Below are 15,733 nucleotides of genomic sequence, written 5' to 3'. Positions count from 1 at the left end.
GCTTATCAAGGAAGAAAAGAGACTTTGAAGATATTTCTTTGCTCACTTCCCTAGATTGCCTTGTTTATCCCAGCAGGATTGTTTTTAATCCATTGGCAAGGCCTATCAGTAATGGAAGATTGGATTAGTGATAACATTTGTTCACTGTTTGGTTTCAGGACTAGCATTCGATTAATCCTATCACTCATCCCAGTAATAAAATAACCTAATCCGCCCCCCCCCCCCCAACCCATGTCTGTTTCATTTTTCTCTTTTTTTCCTCTTGGTCTTTGATTTTTTTTTTTAATTTAAATTAATTTTTATTGGAGTATAGTTGCTTTACAATGTTGTGTTAGTTTCTACTGTACAGCAAAGTGAATCAGCTATGCATATACATATATCCCCTCTTTTTCGGGTTTCCTTCCCATTTAGGTCACCACAGTGCATTAAGTAGTTCCCTGTGCTGTACAGTATGTTCTCATTAGTTATCTATTTTATGCATAGTATCAATAGTGTATATATGTCAGTCCCAATGCATCCATCTTTGTTAAATTGCTTCTTGAGAAATTCTGTTCATTTCTATTTCTGACTCCCTAGCATTGCTTTGGATTTGGAGGCTGCTCTCCAGAGTATTTACCAAGCCTCGGGGCTTCATGTCTTTTGAGAATTGTTGGCCTTTGATTTTAATATCGTAACTTATCATCAAGTGATTAGGATAATGGAGAAATAACTGAATCTCTTGCATCATAGCATTTTAGAGCAGGGGTGTGGTTAGATCCCTGGGCCTAGTGAGAGACCAGAGGCTGGTCCTTTCTGGGCTCTCTCAATTTAGCCAGGTGAACTTGGGCCCACAAGACTTTGGTTCACCCCAGATTCTTCACTTTTAACTATGAGAAGTTGGACTAATACAGTTCTAAGATCTCTTTTAACTCCTCTCTATAATATCACTCTGGTCCTTATAGAACCTTCTGTCTCCACCAGTTCCTCTGCCCTCACACCCCTTCCTAGACAAGCTGCCGACCTCACACCCCACAGTCCTCCGTCACAGACCCTGCTGAGTGGAATAGCTGTTGGCCCTGAGATAGACAGAGATGCTGCCTAGATCCCCAGCAGCCCCTCAGCTCCTAGGCCTTCTCCCTGGAGCACTGGCAGCTTTCCTGTTATTTGGGTCTGCAAGAGACATCTGGGTGTCCTGCCAATGAACTCCCTCATTTTCCTTTAGTTTTAGTGAGTTCCTGTCCCTTGCACCTGAAACCATGAAACTCAGATTGGGACTTGAACCCATGGTCTTTTAAGTGAGATCACACACCTGGTCTCAGGACTTAATGAAGCTCAGGTTCTTGATGTCTCGTTGCAGAAGGAATTCAATGAGAGACACAGTGATGGGTAAGAAGTGGACTTATTTAGAGAGATACACGCTCCACAGATAGAGTGTGGGCCATCTCAGAAGGCGAGAGAGGCCCCAGGGTATGTATGGGGTTGTCAGTTTTTATAGGGGTGGGTAATTTGATAGGCTAATGAGTGGAGGAGGATTCCAGCTGTTTTGGGGAAGGGGTGGGGATTTCCAGGAATTGGGTCACTGCCCACTTTTTGACCTTTATGGTCAACCTCGGAACTGTCATGGCACCTGTGGGTGTGTCATTTAGCTTGCTGATGTGTTACAATGAGCGTATACTGCGCCTCGAGGTCTAGTGGAAGTCTCCTCTGCCATCTTGGACCTAGTTGGTTCTAACCAGTCTATGTCCTGTCCTATGGCTATGGCATTCTTTTAAAGGCTGTGCTCTGCCCCCTTCCCTCCTGTTTCACACCCAGTTGATCCCAAAGACATCTGTATCCTCATCGTGCCCATGTGCTTCTTGTCTGTGTCATTCCTTATCTTATCCAGTGTTCCACATGGATGTGTCTCTTTGCCTCTCTAGACCAGGAACTCTTTGAGGGCAGGGATTGTATCATGTTCATCTTTGTGCCCCCAGTGCTTTTGACAGTATAGGATGTGGTAAATGTTGGTTAAAAGAATGAATGACTCTAGACACAGCTACTTTTTAAACTGAAACCAAGAGAGATAATATTTGCTCACACTTTATGAAGCTTGTTTATTTTGAAGCAGCAACTGGATGAGAACTCAGGACTTTTATCAAACTTGTGCTTCCCTGTAGCCATTGGTTTTAGTTTTAGTCTCCTTTCTTCTCTGTTCTTTCCTTGGTGTTCTGGTGAGACAGGAAGGGGGAAAGGCACAACCTTTAAAAGAAGGACATAGCCATAGGACATGACATAAGCTGGCTAGAACCAACTAGGTCCAAGATGGCAGACAAGTCGACTTCCACTAGACCTTGAGCTCCATTATACGCTCATTAACACATCAGCTAAATGCCACACCCACAGGTGCTGTGACAGTTCTGAGGTTGACCATAAAGGTCAAAAAGTGGGCAGTGACCCAATTCCTGGAAATCTCTGCCCCCTTCCCCAAAATAGTTGGAATAATCCTCCCACTCATTAGCCTGTGAAATTACCCAGCCCTTAAAAACTGACCGCCCTATATGTTGGGGCCTCTCACCTTCTGCGATGGCTCACACTCTGTCTTTGGAGGGTGTTTCTCCCAGGGCTGCTCTCACTTTCTGAGACGGACTGCATTCTGTCAATGGAATATGTATCTCTCTAAATAAACCTGCTTTCACTTTGCTATGGCTAGCCCTTGAATTCTTCCCTGCACGAAGCCAAGAACCCACACTTGGCGGTCCTGAGACCTGGGACATGACCATCCTCATGTGTCCCACTCTTTCCTGCACTCTTTTCCGGCAACACTAGCATGTAGCTGAACTTGTCTTTGCTTCTGCCCACTGTCTGTTGGAGGAATTAATAAGCCATGGGGTTGGCCAGCAAGCTTAAAGGAAAAGTAACACGGTCTGGACAGCCCACTAACCACATTCCTATATATACTCTTTGTAATACAGAGGGGTGACTGCTTACAGTATTAAAAATGAGGGGAACTTATCATAATAGAGGTGTGATGCTAACCTGCTGTTTATTCGGTGATAAAATGGGAGATACATTCCTTTCTAAAAATACTGGCTCCACGATACTATACAAACTTACTTGAGTATTCAGCAAACCTTTTCCAACTCACATATTAAAGGATAAAAAATAAATAACAGTGGGGCTTCCCTGGTGGCACAGTGGTTAAGAATCTGCCTGCCAATGCAGGAGACACGGGTTCGAGCCTTGGTCTGGCAAGATCCCACATGCCGCGGAGCAAATAAGCCCGTGAGCCACAATCACTGAAGCCCGTCCACCCTAGAGCCCGTGCTCCGCAACAAGAGAAGTCACCACAGTGAGAAGCCTGTGCACCACAATGAAGAGTAGCCCCCCGCACGCAGCAACGAAGACCCAACGCAGCCAAAAATAAATAAACAAAATAAAATAAATAAATAAATAAATAAATTTCAATAAATAAATAAATAACAACAGTAACCAAAACAAGTTTTACGAATGACCGCAAAGTAATTAAGTTTCTTTTTATGGCTTTTTACATTGGCTTAAAGGTCAGCATGAAAATAGATGAGAGTTAAACTTAGAACCAAGCGTATCAGACAGAAAATCGCTTAGGTTCCATTGATCACCCACTCTCACCAAAGTTTTTATGCCTGAATCACGCAGTTCTCCCTGGCACATTTTGGGTTTGCTGTTCTTAAAAAAAAAAAAAATGTAGGCGCCCTTCTGAACTGATGGGAAATGGAGGAGATACATAGAAAACCAGCACTGAGGAAGTGATCTCAAATGCACTAACTAGTGAAGGGACAAATAGAGGATGGTCATGGGAACACAGCTGAAGTGGTGAGAAAGCACCCAGTGCAAAAATAGTGCCCGAGAGATGAATTGGATGAGAATTTATGTTGCTTGAGTTAACCCATTCTCTCCTGTTAACCCGTTTTTCTCTCCTGTGCTACACCACTGGGCATGTGGGCACAAGGAGGCCCCAGTGGGTGTACCGGACACCCCAGATCACACAGTCAAGACTCTCAAATTCTGCCATTGACTGGCTCCGCATCTCTGGACAGGTCACTTCCCTTTGGGCCTGAGTTTTCTCATTTTTTAAATGAAATAATTAAATTTGGCAACCTCCAAGGCCCCTTCTCACTGTAAAAACCCTATCTACATGGTTAGGTATAATCACACATCCTGACTGACTAGGGTCATTAACAACCTAGCCTAGTAGTAGTACAGGTGGAAAAGAATGGAAATCAGTATATGGACGCAGTATCACATGGGAGCCCCAGGTTATTCCTGTTTGATCTGTATAGTCGGCCCTCCGCATGTGCAGATTCAACCAACTGCGGATTGAAAATATTCAGAGGAAAAAAATTCTAGCAAGTTCCAAAAAGCAACAAAGCATTTACATTGTATTTACAACTATTTATTGAATACATAGCATTTACATTGTATTAGGTATTAAGTAATCTAGAGATGGTTTAAAGTATATGGGAGGGTGAGTAGGTTATATGCAGATACTACACCATTATATAAATATAAGGGACTTGAGCATCTTCAGATTCTGGTATCTGAGGGAGGGGGTTCCTGAACCAATCCCCTGTGGATATCAAGGGACAACTGTATATCAGTTAAGCCTGGTACCTTACTCCACAGGTATCAGAAACCCCCATATAACTAACTTAAACAGCAGGGCATTTTATTTACAAGACAATTTATTATAACAAGAAGTTCAAAGATAGGGAGTGTGTTGTGGTGTACTATATTTAATCAAATCTAAGATGTCACCAGCTGTAAGATGTACCCTCATTTTACGTTCCAGTGAAAAAGAAAAATCTCCGCCAATTAAACTATGACATACTATTGATTATAAAAGACATCTGATTTGAGAGATGATTAAATGTGGGGGAAGAATGTATCTTAGAATCCAGTGAAATATAGTAATTTAGTGGCTTGTGGATATCATCTTTCCAGACTGCTGTTCTCAGCATGTTGACCTTTGTCCTTAGTCTCTCTCCCCTTCACAGTTGCAAGATGGCTGCAGCCCATTTGGTCCTGACAAGGTAAAGGCCAGATGGAAGTGGTTCTGCCTATTCTGGTGCCTCCTGTTAAGAAAAAGGAAACCTTTCCCAGAAGGCCTGCAGCTGATTTCCCCACGAGTCTCATTGGCCAAAAGGTCGCACATCACTCAAATGCCCCTTGGCATCTAGGTCATTGCCCAGGGACCCAGAATTACCTCAACTGGATTTACTCTCCAGCTGGGGCTGGGGCTGGGGCTGGGGCTGCCTTCCCTGCACGATGATATCTGACACAGTTAGGATTTGGGTTACCAGGAGGAAAGAGGGAATGGACAGATAACTATTGAAGCAGGAAAGTATACTGACAGAGCTGAGGACTTTTCCAGATAGGAATTGGTGACAGGAAGATGGTTTGTGATTAATGTCAGTTATCTTCTTGTTCTGGGCATTTGGGTATTTGCAGTTTTTTATTGATATATTAAATTGTTTATAAATTCTGTAATAGTAATGACTTTCTATACATTTCAATATAGAAAAGTACATAATCCGTTTTGGAAAAAAATTCTCAATTTTTTTCTCTCCCAGTTTTATTGAGATATAATTGACATACAGCACTGCGTAAGTTTAAGGTGTACAACATAATGATTTGACTTACATGCATCATGAAATGATTATGACAATAAGTTTAGTGAGCATCCAGCATCTCATATAGATACAAAATGAAAGAAATAGAAAAACATTTTTCTCCTTGTGATGAAAGCTCTTAGGCTTTGCTCTCTTAACAACTTTCCTATATAACGTACTGCAGTGTTCGTTATATTTACCATGTTTACATTTACATTACATCCCTAGTATTTATTTATCTTATATAACTGGAAGTTTGTACCTTTTGACCACCATCCAGTTTTCCCTTCCCCCACCCCCTGCCTCTGATAATCACAAATCTGATCTCTTTTTCTGCAAGTTTGTTTGTTTGTTTTTGAAGTATAATTGACCTACAGGACTGTTAGTTCCTGTTACACAACATGGTGATATGATGTTTCTGTACATTTCAAAATGATCACCACTATAAGTCTAGTTACAATATGTCATCATACAAAGTTACAACATAGTTACTGGCTGTATTCCCCACACTGCACATTTCATACCTGTGACTCATTTATTTTGCAACTGCAGGTTTGTACCCCTTAATCTCCCTCACCTCTTTCCTCTCCCCTCACCCTTTCCTCTGGCAACTGCCTGTTTGTTTCTGTATCTGTAACTCGTTTCTGTTTTATATTTGTTCATTTGTTTTGTTTTTTAGATTCTTCATTTAAGTGAAATCATGTAGTATTTGTCTTTCTCTGTCTGACATTTCTTTTAGCATAATACCCTGTAGGTCCATCCATGTTGTCACAAATGGCAAGATTTCATTCCTTTTTATGACTGAGTAATATTCCTGTGTGTGTGTGTGTGTGTGTGTGTGTGTGTGTGTGTGTACACATACATACCATATCCTTTTTATCCATTCATCTATTGATGGGCAGTTAGGTTGCTTCCATATCTTGACTATTGTTAATAATGCTGGAGTGAACAGAGGGGTGCATAAATCTTCTCTAATTAGTGTTTTTTTGGTTTCTTTGGCTAAATACCCAGGAGTGGAATTGCTGGATCATATGGTAACTCTATTTTTAGATTTTTGAGGAACCTCTACACTGTTTTCCACAGTGGCTGCACCAATTTACATCCCCACCAACAGTACATGAGGGTTCCCTTTTCTCCACATCCTTGCCAACACTTGTTATTTGTTGTCTTTTTTATAATTATCATTCTGATAAGTGTGAGGTGGTATCTCATTATAGTTTTGTTTTGCATTTCCCTAATGTTTAGTGATGTTGAGCATCTTTTCATGTGTCTGTTGGCCATCTGTATGTCTTCTTTGGAAAAAATTCTCAGTTTTTTTAAAGCTGTGAAGTTTGTTTCTAAATGCTTGCTGGCTGATTATATTATGACATGATATGACATGCTGTTCTTAAAACTCCTTTACAGGTGGATACTAGATAAATGGTGTTTGAACACTCCTTATCTTCCTTCCTGCATACATTTAGGCTTAATTTTATCATTTTAAATGCTTCAAAACACATGAAGTATGTGTTCTTAAGGACCCCACTTTTTATTTGGAATAAAGCAGCTGCTTACTCTTTTCCTGATAAAGATCTAGAAAATTTTAGACACTGTGGCCCACTTGCTACTTGATAACGAGGCTCGTATCCAGCTCAGCCTCTTGGCCTTAACCTTCATGCCCACAGTGCCTCTTTTTTTCCTCAGTGGCTGGGAGGTGACCCATTTCCTCCACCTTTCTCCTGAAAAAACTTACCATGATTGCATTACACGTTTCCCACTTCTCCCCTTTGTAAGTTGGTGCTTAGTTTGTTCCTGGTTTTCTGAACAGGACCAATGGAGCAAACTCGGTAGGCCGCCCAGCATCCAGACTATAGCTTTTGTGGCCCGACAGTTCTTTCTGTGATGTCACCAGGGGTTTTCTCCACCTGTGTCCTCTGGAGCATTGCTCCTAGTTGAGCCTCTCTTCATTCAGCTCAGGGACTTGGAGAGTTCAGGGGAGAAGGACCGTTAGAATCAAAGACAGCACTCATTCATTCTTTCAGTGGATGTTTCCTGAGCCCCCCATGTCTGCAAGGCCCAGTGCTGGGTGCTGAGGAGGCCTCACCACGCAGGTGACATGTCATGTCACCTTAGACTTTGGTGCCCTCAGGAGGAGGGTCTGGCTTTTGGGGAGTTGATTGCTGGAAGTAACATTTGTTCTCTGCTGCCTTGCAGACATTTCTGTTCTTTGTCCCTTGACTACATAGACACCCCTCCTTGACTGTCTGTCCCTCTGTTTACAGTACAACATCTCTGAAAATCAGTGTTTGATAGAGGAATAGCCTGCTAAAACTGTCAGTTTTTGGTAAACCTAAAGACACTATTTTGTATTGAGGACTTGTTCCAATTAGAAATGGAATATGAGGGCTTCCCTGGTGGCGCAGTGGTTGAGAATCTGCCTGCCAATGCAGGGGACACGGGTTCGAGCCCTGGTCTGGGAAGATCCCACATGCCGCAGAGCAGCTGGGCCCGTGAGCCACAATTACTGAGCCTGTGCGTCTGGAGCCTGTGCTCCACAACAAGAGAGGCCGCGATAGTGAGAGGCCCGTGCACCGCGATGAAGAGTGGCCCCCGCTTGCCACAACTAGAGAAAGCCCTCGCACAGAAACGAAGACCCAACACAGCCATAAATAAATAAATAAATAAATAAATAAATAAATAAATAAATAAATAAATAAATAAATAAAAATTTAAAAAAAAAAAAAAAAAGAAATGGAATATGAAATTTGACCTCATTTCCCACGTAAGGAGAAGGGACAGATCATTTTAGTATTCATTCCTCCAAAAGTATCTGAAATAAATATTGGATGGTTCAAACCTCTTATATTTGAAACCTTTAGGTTTGTGATGGAACAAATCCAATTAGAAGATATCTGTACTAGAGCAAAGATGGTTGGGGGGAAGATAGCAATTGCCAATGTAGGATGTTTTTGTTTTTTTTTTTAAGTGAGAGTGTAGTGGGCCTTGCAGTAAACTCTCTTCTGTCACTTACCTGCATAGTCTGTGTGTTTATGGCTTCATTATCTGTGTAGGGAGTGGCCTGAGCCAGGGCATGTGTAAATCAGACTTCTGATGGTGATTTAAATCTGACAGTGCTTTTGAAATTTTCTTTTAGAGAAAGAGGGCCCTTTGCATAGAGCACGGTACAGAGATAACCATAGAGAACTGGGAAATTTTCTTCTCATTTCTGGGGAAAGACTGCAATTAGACAGATCATTATGATGACCAAAATCCAAGAGTGTATGTCTCTTTTCTTCACCTCCACTTCTCCTTCCCCCCAGTCTAGTCCGCTAGCGATATCTCTAAATTGCATGTCAAATCCCACCCTTCTATCACCACTAATGTGGCCCAGGTCCAAGCTGCTCCCATCTCACACCTGGAGTCCTGCAGACCCCTCTCACTGGTCTCCCTACTTCCATTCTTACCCCTACACACAGCAGTGTTTTTCCAACATAAATCCAATTTTGTCCCTAATGATTAGACCTTGCAGTGGCTTCCCATCACATTAAGAACAAATTCCAAACTCCTCCTCCCGGTCTACAAAGGCCTACGTGATGTGGCCCCTGCTTAGTGCCATAGCTTCAGCTCTATCCACTTCCCCCTTGACCTCCCTCCCCACTACTCCTCCCCCCTCCCCCTAAATCCGAAACCACCAATATTGGGCCATATTTTCTTTATCTTTTTTTTCTTTGTTTTTTGCTCTCTTAAAGTTGTTTCTGCTGTAATGTTTGAAAGCAAATCTCTGACATCATGTCATTTTACTCCTGAATACTTGTTTCTACAAAATAAGGTCATTCACTTCATAATCACAATGTCATTATCACACTTAAAATTAACAGTAATTCCCTCACATCATGTAATACTCAGCCCATATTCACATTTGCCCAGTTGTCTTGAACATGTCCTTTTACAGTTGGCTTGCTTTTTATCAGCATCCAACCAAGGTCCACACGGCACCTTTGATTCTCCTACTCCTCATTTGTCTCCTCTCGCCTCCGTTTCTCTTGCTGTGCTTTCTGTGATGGCTCTTTGCTCTTATGTTTCTTTTAATTTGGTCTGATTTCTAGAGAGTAGTTCTCACATTTTCCTGAATTTTGTTAGTTCTCATTGTATATGTTCTTTTTTTTTTTTTTTTTAAATTTATTTATTTATTTACTTATTTTTGGCTGTGTTGGGTCTTCGTTTCTGTGCGAGGGCTTTCTCTAGTTGAGGCGAGCGGGGGCTACTCTTCATTGCGGTGCGCGGGCCTCTCACTATCGTGGCCTCTCCTGTTGTGGAGCACAGGCTCCAGACGCGCAGGCTCAGAAGTTGTGGTTCACGGGCCTAGTTGCTCCGCGGCATGTGGGATCTTCCCAGACCAGGGCTCGAACCCGTGTCCCCTGCACTGGCAGGCAGACTCTCAACCACTGCGCCACCAGGGAAGTCCCAGTTCTCATTGTATATGTTCTTGTCAGGCCATCTCACTTCTGAGAACTTCTGTTTCTGATTTGTGCTGTTTTTTCAAACCGTCAGTTAGTTGTGTTCTTATTTTCTTTTAGCTCCGTATGAAGTAATTGGTTACAGTTTTTATCTGCTTGTGGTCACTTTTTCATGGTGTGGACCGTTGGTCTGTTCAATTGCACCTTCTTTTTTCTTGTATTGCGTGGGGCAGGGTCGCATTTCTGTTGCGTCCCGGGGTGGGAGATGGACTTCCCTGATCTGTGGAGGGAGCGTGGCGGCCCGGGTGGCCTCCCCATCTCATAGAGGACCCAGGCATCTGCCTCTCAGAGCTCTATGCCGCGCAGGCCTTCGAGGGTGCTGGGGGCCCGGCCTTTAGGTGCTGTGTTTGCTACTGGGCACTTGCTCTGGATGGCCCGCCCTCCTACCTTTCAGGGCTTCTTATCCTGCTCCGTGTGATTGCCACTCCCAGCACACGCCCCCAGGAGTGGAGGACCTGCCTTTCTGAGTGGAGTGTTTGCTGGATGGCTCTACGGCCTGGGCTGACCCTCCAGCCCTCGCGGAGCCCTCGTGGGCGTTTGCGATCTTCCTCACTCAGACAATGAGAAGAGGCACTCAATTTGCCATCTGTTCCAGCCCCAGGTTTCAGGGCTCCCGCTCTGTTAGGGCCCCTGTTTTTGGAGGAGATGTCTCCTGGTGGCCTGGGGGTGTGTGGCCCTGGGGCCAATCAGTTGTCCCTTTTCCCCTCCCACCGCCCAGCCTCCCAGCTGCTGACCCTGTGCGGTCCTGCCCACCTATATTCTGTGGTTCGTGGGGAATTTTTAAAATCAAGTTTTACTGAAGATTTCATCCACTGCTCACTGTTGCTCTCTAGTTGCTCCGTCTAGTTTCCAGGAGATTTAGAGAGATTCCAACGTTTACACTGGCTCCATCTGATCAAGTGTTGCCTCAGAGGACTTGCTGACCACCCTCGACGCAGCCACCCCTCATACGCTGCCGTCTCACCCCCTCTGAGCTCGTGCACGACGCCCATCGCCACCTGAACAGAAGCTTCTCTTCATTCTCTGGTTGTTTGTCAGGGCTGTCTTACTCGCTCCTGAATCCCCGCTGGGCTAGAATGGTGGTGGCCCCATGACAGTAGATATGAATCAAGGGCACATAAGGCCCCACCCCTCTCTGGCCACCCTATAAATTGTGAAACTTTCCCGAAAAGCTCTAACCCTTTCTACTATGATTATATTACAGCCTTTTTACTATAATTATATTACCATGAAAAATAAGTAAAAGAAAAATATTTCTCTAAAATGTTTTGAAAGCCCCTTAAACTAAAAAAATCCAAGATATTAAAATAGTAATGTAATATACACTGACTTAAGTATCATCAAACATTTAAAAATCTAGGTTTACCATGTCCCAGCAAAGAGGACTGACATCTCAGTCTTTCTGTTATAGAGTTCCTCACTGCACCGTGTGTGTAGACACATACTGTGGCTAAAGACAGAATAGTAACTGGCGTCTAAGACAGTGCAAACTCTAAATTCAGAAATAGAATGTCTGCATTGGAGAGCCTTCTAATATAGTGGGAAGAAAGACGGCCTTGGAGCCAGAAGCAAAGCAAGATCCTTGCCCTACCTCTGCCCTTAGTAATTACGTGACCTTGGGCCTACCGCTTAATGCCACTAGGTTTCCATCCATCAGAAGATAAGGGGGTTGGGTTCCTTTCAGCTCTGATAAATATCTGTTAGCTTAAAACCCATTGCAGCCCCTGAGTATAAGAGTCATGAGACACAAGTGTTTTCTGAGTTGGAATCTCTGCTATAAATGTAATCTGATAATGAAAGCAGAAGTGATACCTTTAAAAAAAAAAAAGCACTTAAGTTTAATTTGACAATTATCCATTTGCAAGTAGCCATTGAGCATTTTTTTGTTGATTCACAGCAGTGGTGTCTTGGGGGATACATTTAACAGAGATTTCTTGGTGAAGTACAGTTCCAAAAATAGTACCAGGCATTTCTGAAATTTTTGAATTAACACCCACAAATTGGAATGGCCCAGGGTTTGTATCTTGAGTAAGCTTTTGGCATGTTGTTTATTCAAGCACAGAGATTCTTGCATGGAGTAGAGTGCAACGTGAGAAGTGTTCGATTACTGATACAGTGCCAGTGATCAGCGTGCACATGGAGCACGTGTTGTGTACCAGACCCTGCGCCAGGCACTCGTTACCTGCGGTGCTACCTAGCCACGCTCTGAGGAGAATACTGTTATTGTTCTTGTTTGACAGATGAAGAAACTGGGATGCGAGAACGTGAACGAGGGCCACACGGCTAGTGAAGAGTGGCAGAGGTCAAGTTCTAGCGAGCATCAGATAGTACTTACTGGGTGCTGCTCTCTCGTCTTAGGACTCTGCATTTATTTATTTATTTATTTATTTATTTATTTTTTAAAGATTTTTTTTGATGTGGACCATTTTTAAATTTATTTATTTATGGCTGTGTTGGGTCTTCGTTTCTGTGCGAGGGCTTTCTCTAGTTGTGGCAAGCGGGGGCCACTCTTCATCGCGGTGCGCGGGCCTCACTATCGTGGCCTCTCTTGTTGCGGAGCACAGGCTCCAGACGCGCAGGCTCAGCACTTGTGGCTCACAGGCCCAGTTGCTCCATGGTATGTGGGATCCTCCCAGACCAGGGCTCGAACCCGTGTCCCCTGCATTGGCAGGCGGATTCTTAACCACTGCACCCCCAGGGAAGTCCCGGCGATACTTTTGAACATAAGATAGCCCAAGATTTTGGTGGACACATAGACCCCACGGAGACAAAGCCAGGCTCTGTGTCTTTGCTGGGCTCTGCTCCGGGGCCGCCTGTGAGCCAGAGCACTGACCCGGGAACCGTAGATGCCAGAGAAGGGCCGAGACCACCAGATCTAGTGTGACCGCCTCACCCCGTGGTTATTGAGCTGATTGCTTGCAGAGTCTTCAGTGGTTTTTCAACTTGAAAAGAACAAATTGGAAATAAATAAATTGATCCATTGACCTGTTACAGGAAGGTTCCCACTGTGCTTAGTACCCCCAAATCATTTCAGATAAGGTTGACTAAGCCACACTGTGATAGATTTTCAGGGTAATAAGTGGACCATAAAATGACCATTAACCAATTTGCTTTGTTTATGAGAGGCAGGCTCTTAATGCCACTGGCCTCGTGCTGGAAGCATATTCCACTGTGGTCTGTTTCATCACTGTGAAGTCATTGATCAGATGAAAATGACCAGTTAGCAAGTAAGTGTTTCCTGGGCTGCAGGCTTTATGAATAATGTGTTCTTCAGTTAAAAACAGCACTTTAAGCAATTGTTTAAACCTAACCATTTGGGAATGAGGGAGAGAGCTTCATGAATAATTTATTTGCAAAAGAAAAGATTAAGGGATCTGAATTTTTTCACCTTCCCAAACCTTTTTTACATTAAGTGAAAACACCTATAAATGATATAGATCAAGGTAAATAAAATTCGTAATGCATACATGATATCTCTAAGTTTATATACTTTCACTTTTAAAAAACCTTTCCTGAGAAAGGTACAGTCACATAAATACAGTGAGTTTAAAATAAGAACTGAGAATGGAATTGCTGGAGGGGTTGAGGTATTTTAGAATGTAACATTGAACATGCATTAGCATAGTGCTGTAGGAAAGCGTGAAATATGGTTAATATGTCCTTGTGTCGAAAGGCCTCCATCAGAGCAGACCAGTTTGATCCCTTGTGCTTAAACCTTATGCTGTCCACTTTCTAAAACAGACCACCGTCTTATAAGAATTGCACATCCTTGGTTCAAGGTTTAAATAAGAGAGATTGGGGCAGGGGTTAGGTACCAACATCACAAGACCAAAATCTCCCCCCCACCACCACCACCAACTCCCCTCTTCTTCCTCTTGTTCTTACATCATTAAAAATCACCATGGTGCTTTATTTGTAGGCCTGACAAGGGGCCAAAGTGATTTGTCTCCGTGGATGAAATTTTCGTTGACCATCTTGGCATTGAAGGAATTAACAAAGGCGCAGATGAGCTGGGATACTGCCTCACAGTCACACATCACCACCACCACCGCCGCCACCACCACCTCAGGCAGCTGTTGTTTTTTGAGTAATTACCCGGTTTCAGGCACTGTTCTAAGTACTTAACACCTTATTTAATCCTAACAACCTTCTGAGCTAAGTGCGACCATTACCATCATTTTTTAGTTGAGGGAACTGAGGCTGAGAGTGTTTACTTACTTGCCCAAGTTCCCCAGAGCCCATGTGTTTACCCCTTTCAGCATCTCTGCTGCCTTCTCCATTGCCTCACAGTCAGACCGGAGGGACTTAATGCCAGGTGGGTCACCAGCCTCGTGTAAGGGCACACTCACTTAGTCACTGTTCAGTTTCTGGCCCCCATAACAAATTGTTACATAGTCAAGAACCAAGAAGCATGAGCGAGGGCCTCACTGATGTTGCTGTTGTCAATTTCCCAGACTGTCAGAGACCCTCTTGCAAAGCCCATTTTCTTTGGGTTGTCAGGGTAACGCATTTGGAAACATGCAGCACATACACTAACAACAGCCAGGAGCCAATGCTTACATAACAGGAGAAGAAACAGAAAAAAAACAAAACAAAACAACTTTAAATATAAAGCACAAGGGCTTGGGTTGATGCCTATAACGTTAATAAAATAAATTTGTTTTCTTGTTAGGAATAAATATATCTGTCTTTTAAAAAGATAGTCATAAAAATGGATAAAATTAAATTCAGGCATCCAAAGACATAGGCGTGAGGCCTCTGAAACCTTTGCTAACAAGGAAGAGCCCATCGTCCGGTAGTGGTAGACGAATGAGGCCAGGCTGTAGGGATTGAGTCCTGCCCCTTACAGCTATTGGTATCAGAAATACTTTTGCCATGATACAGGAATCTTGGTTGTTCCCATCTTCTTTTTCTGCTTGCTGCTTCTGGGGGCTTTAAAAAATGTCATGTTTAAGGTGGCGGCCCTCCCATTTTGAGCCAGTCACACTTGAAAAATGTACCCTGAAATTATCTAAACTTAATTTCTGGCCATTTTGTTTCAGAAATACTAACCCCAGGGGGGTCTTTGTTCTCTCCACTAAAACTTGATCTATTTGGAAAAATTCCATTTACTCTCTGTAGAAATTGACTGGACATGATGGCTCCTGTGAATGATACGGTTGTTATTATCCCTGAACACTGTAAAAATGAACTTTGAAACAGTTGAGTCGGACCCAAACAGAAAGTGATGTATGGCTTGAAAATGGTCTCGTTGAACATGATGCTTCAATGTTTTACTGGTCAGTGCAGCACAGGTTTTTGAAATATATGTTCAGTTTTTTAAAGTTTTATCCTTAGAGTAGAAACTTTCTCACAAACCAAAATAGATGAATCCAGCATGTTCGAATCAATGCCGAAGTGCCATCCACATCTGCAGAATGAAAATCATTAGCCCGTTACTTGAAATCCACATAAAATGAAACCATTTTACTCTATTCTTCATCCAGCTTTACCTCTTCACTGAAGGGAAGAGTGCTGAAAATGCGTGTAACTGGATTATTATTTTTTTTCCAAAAGTTTTTCAGAAAATACTAAAGCAGATATTAATTGAGCATGGGGCAACACCCCGCCTGGATTGAGTCGAGTACGTCC

At 43.1% G+C, this 15,733-nt stretch overlaps 1 protein-coding gene across 1 annotated transcript in view; it reads left to right on the top strand.

Annotated features, from left to right (window-relative positions):
- MED27 (mediator complex subunit 27) overlaps positions 1–15,733 on the top strand; it is a 200,405-nt gene that overhangs the window by 98,531 nt on the left and 86,141 nt on the right. The window lies entirely within an intron of this gene.

The sequence above is a fragment of the Balaenoptera ricei genome, chromosome 6, assembly GCF_028023285.1.
Source record: "Balaenoptera ricei isolate mBalRic1 chromosome 6, mBalRic1.hap2, whole genome shotgun sequence".
Classification (NCBI taxonomy): domain Eukaryota; kingdom Metazoa; phylum Chordata; class Mammalia; order Artiodactyla; family Balaenopteridae; genus Balaenoptera; species Balaenoptera ricei.
The sequence above is the reverse complement of the archived record's forward strand: the minus strand, read 5'-3'. Positions and strand labels throughout refer to the sequence as shown.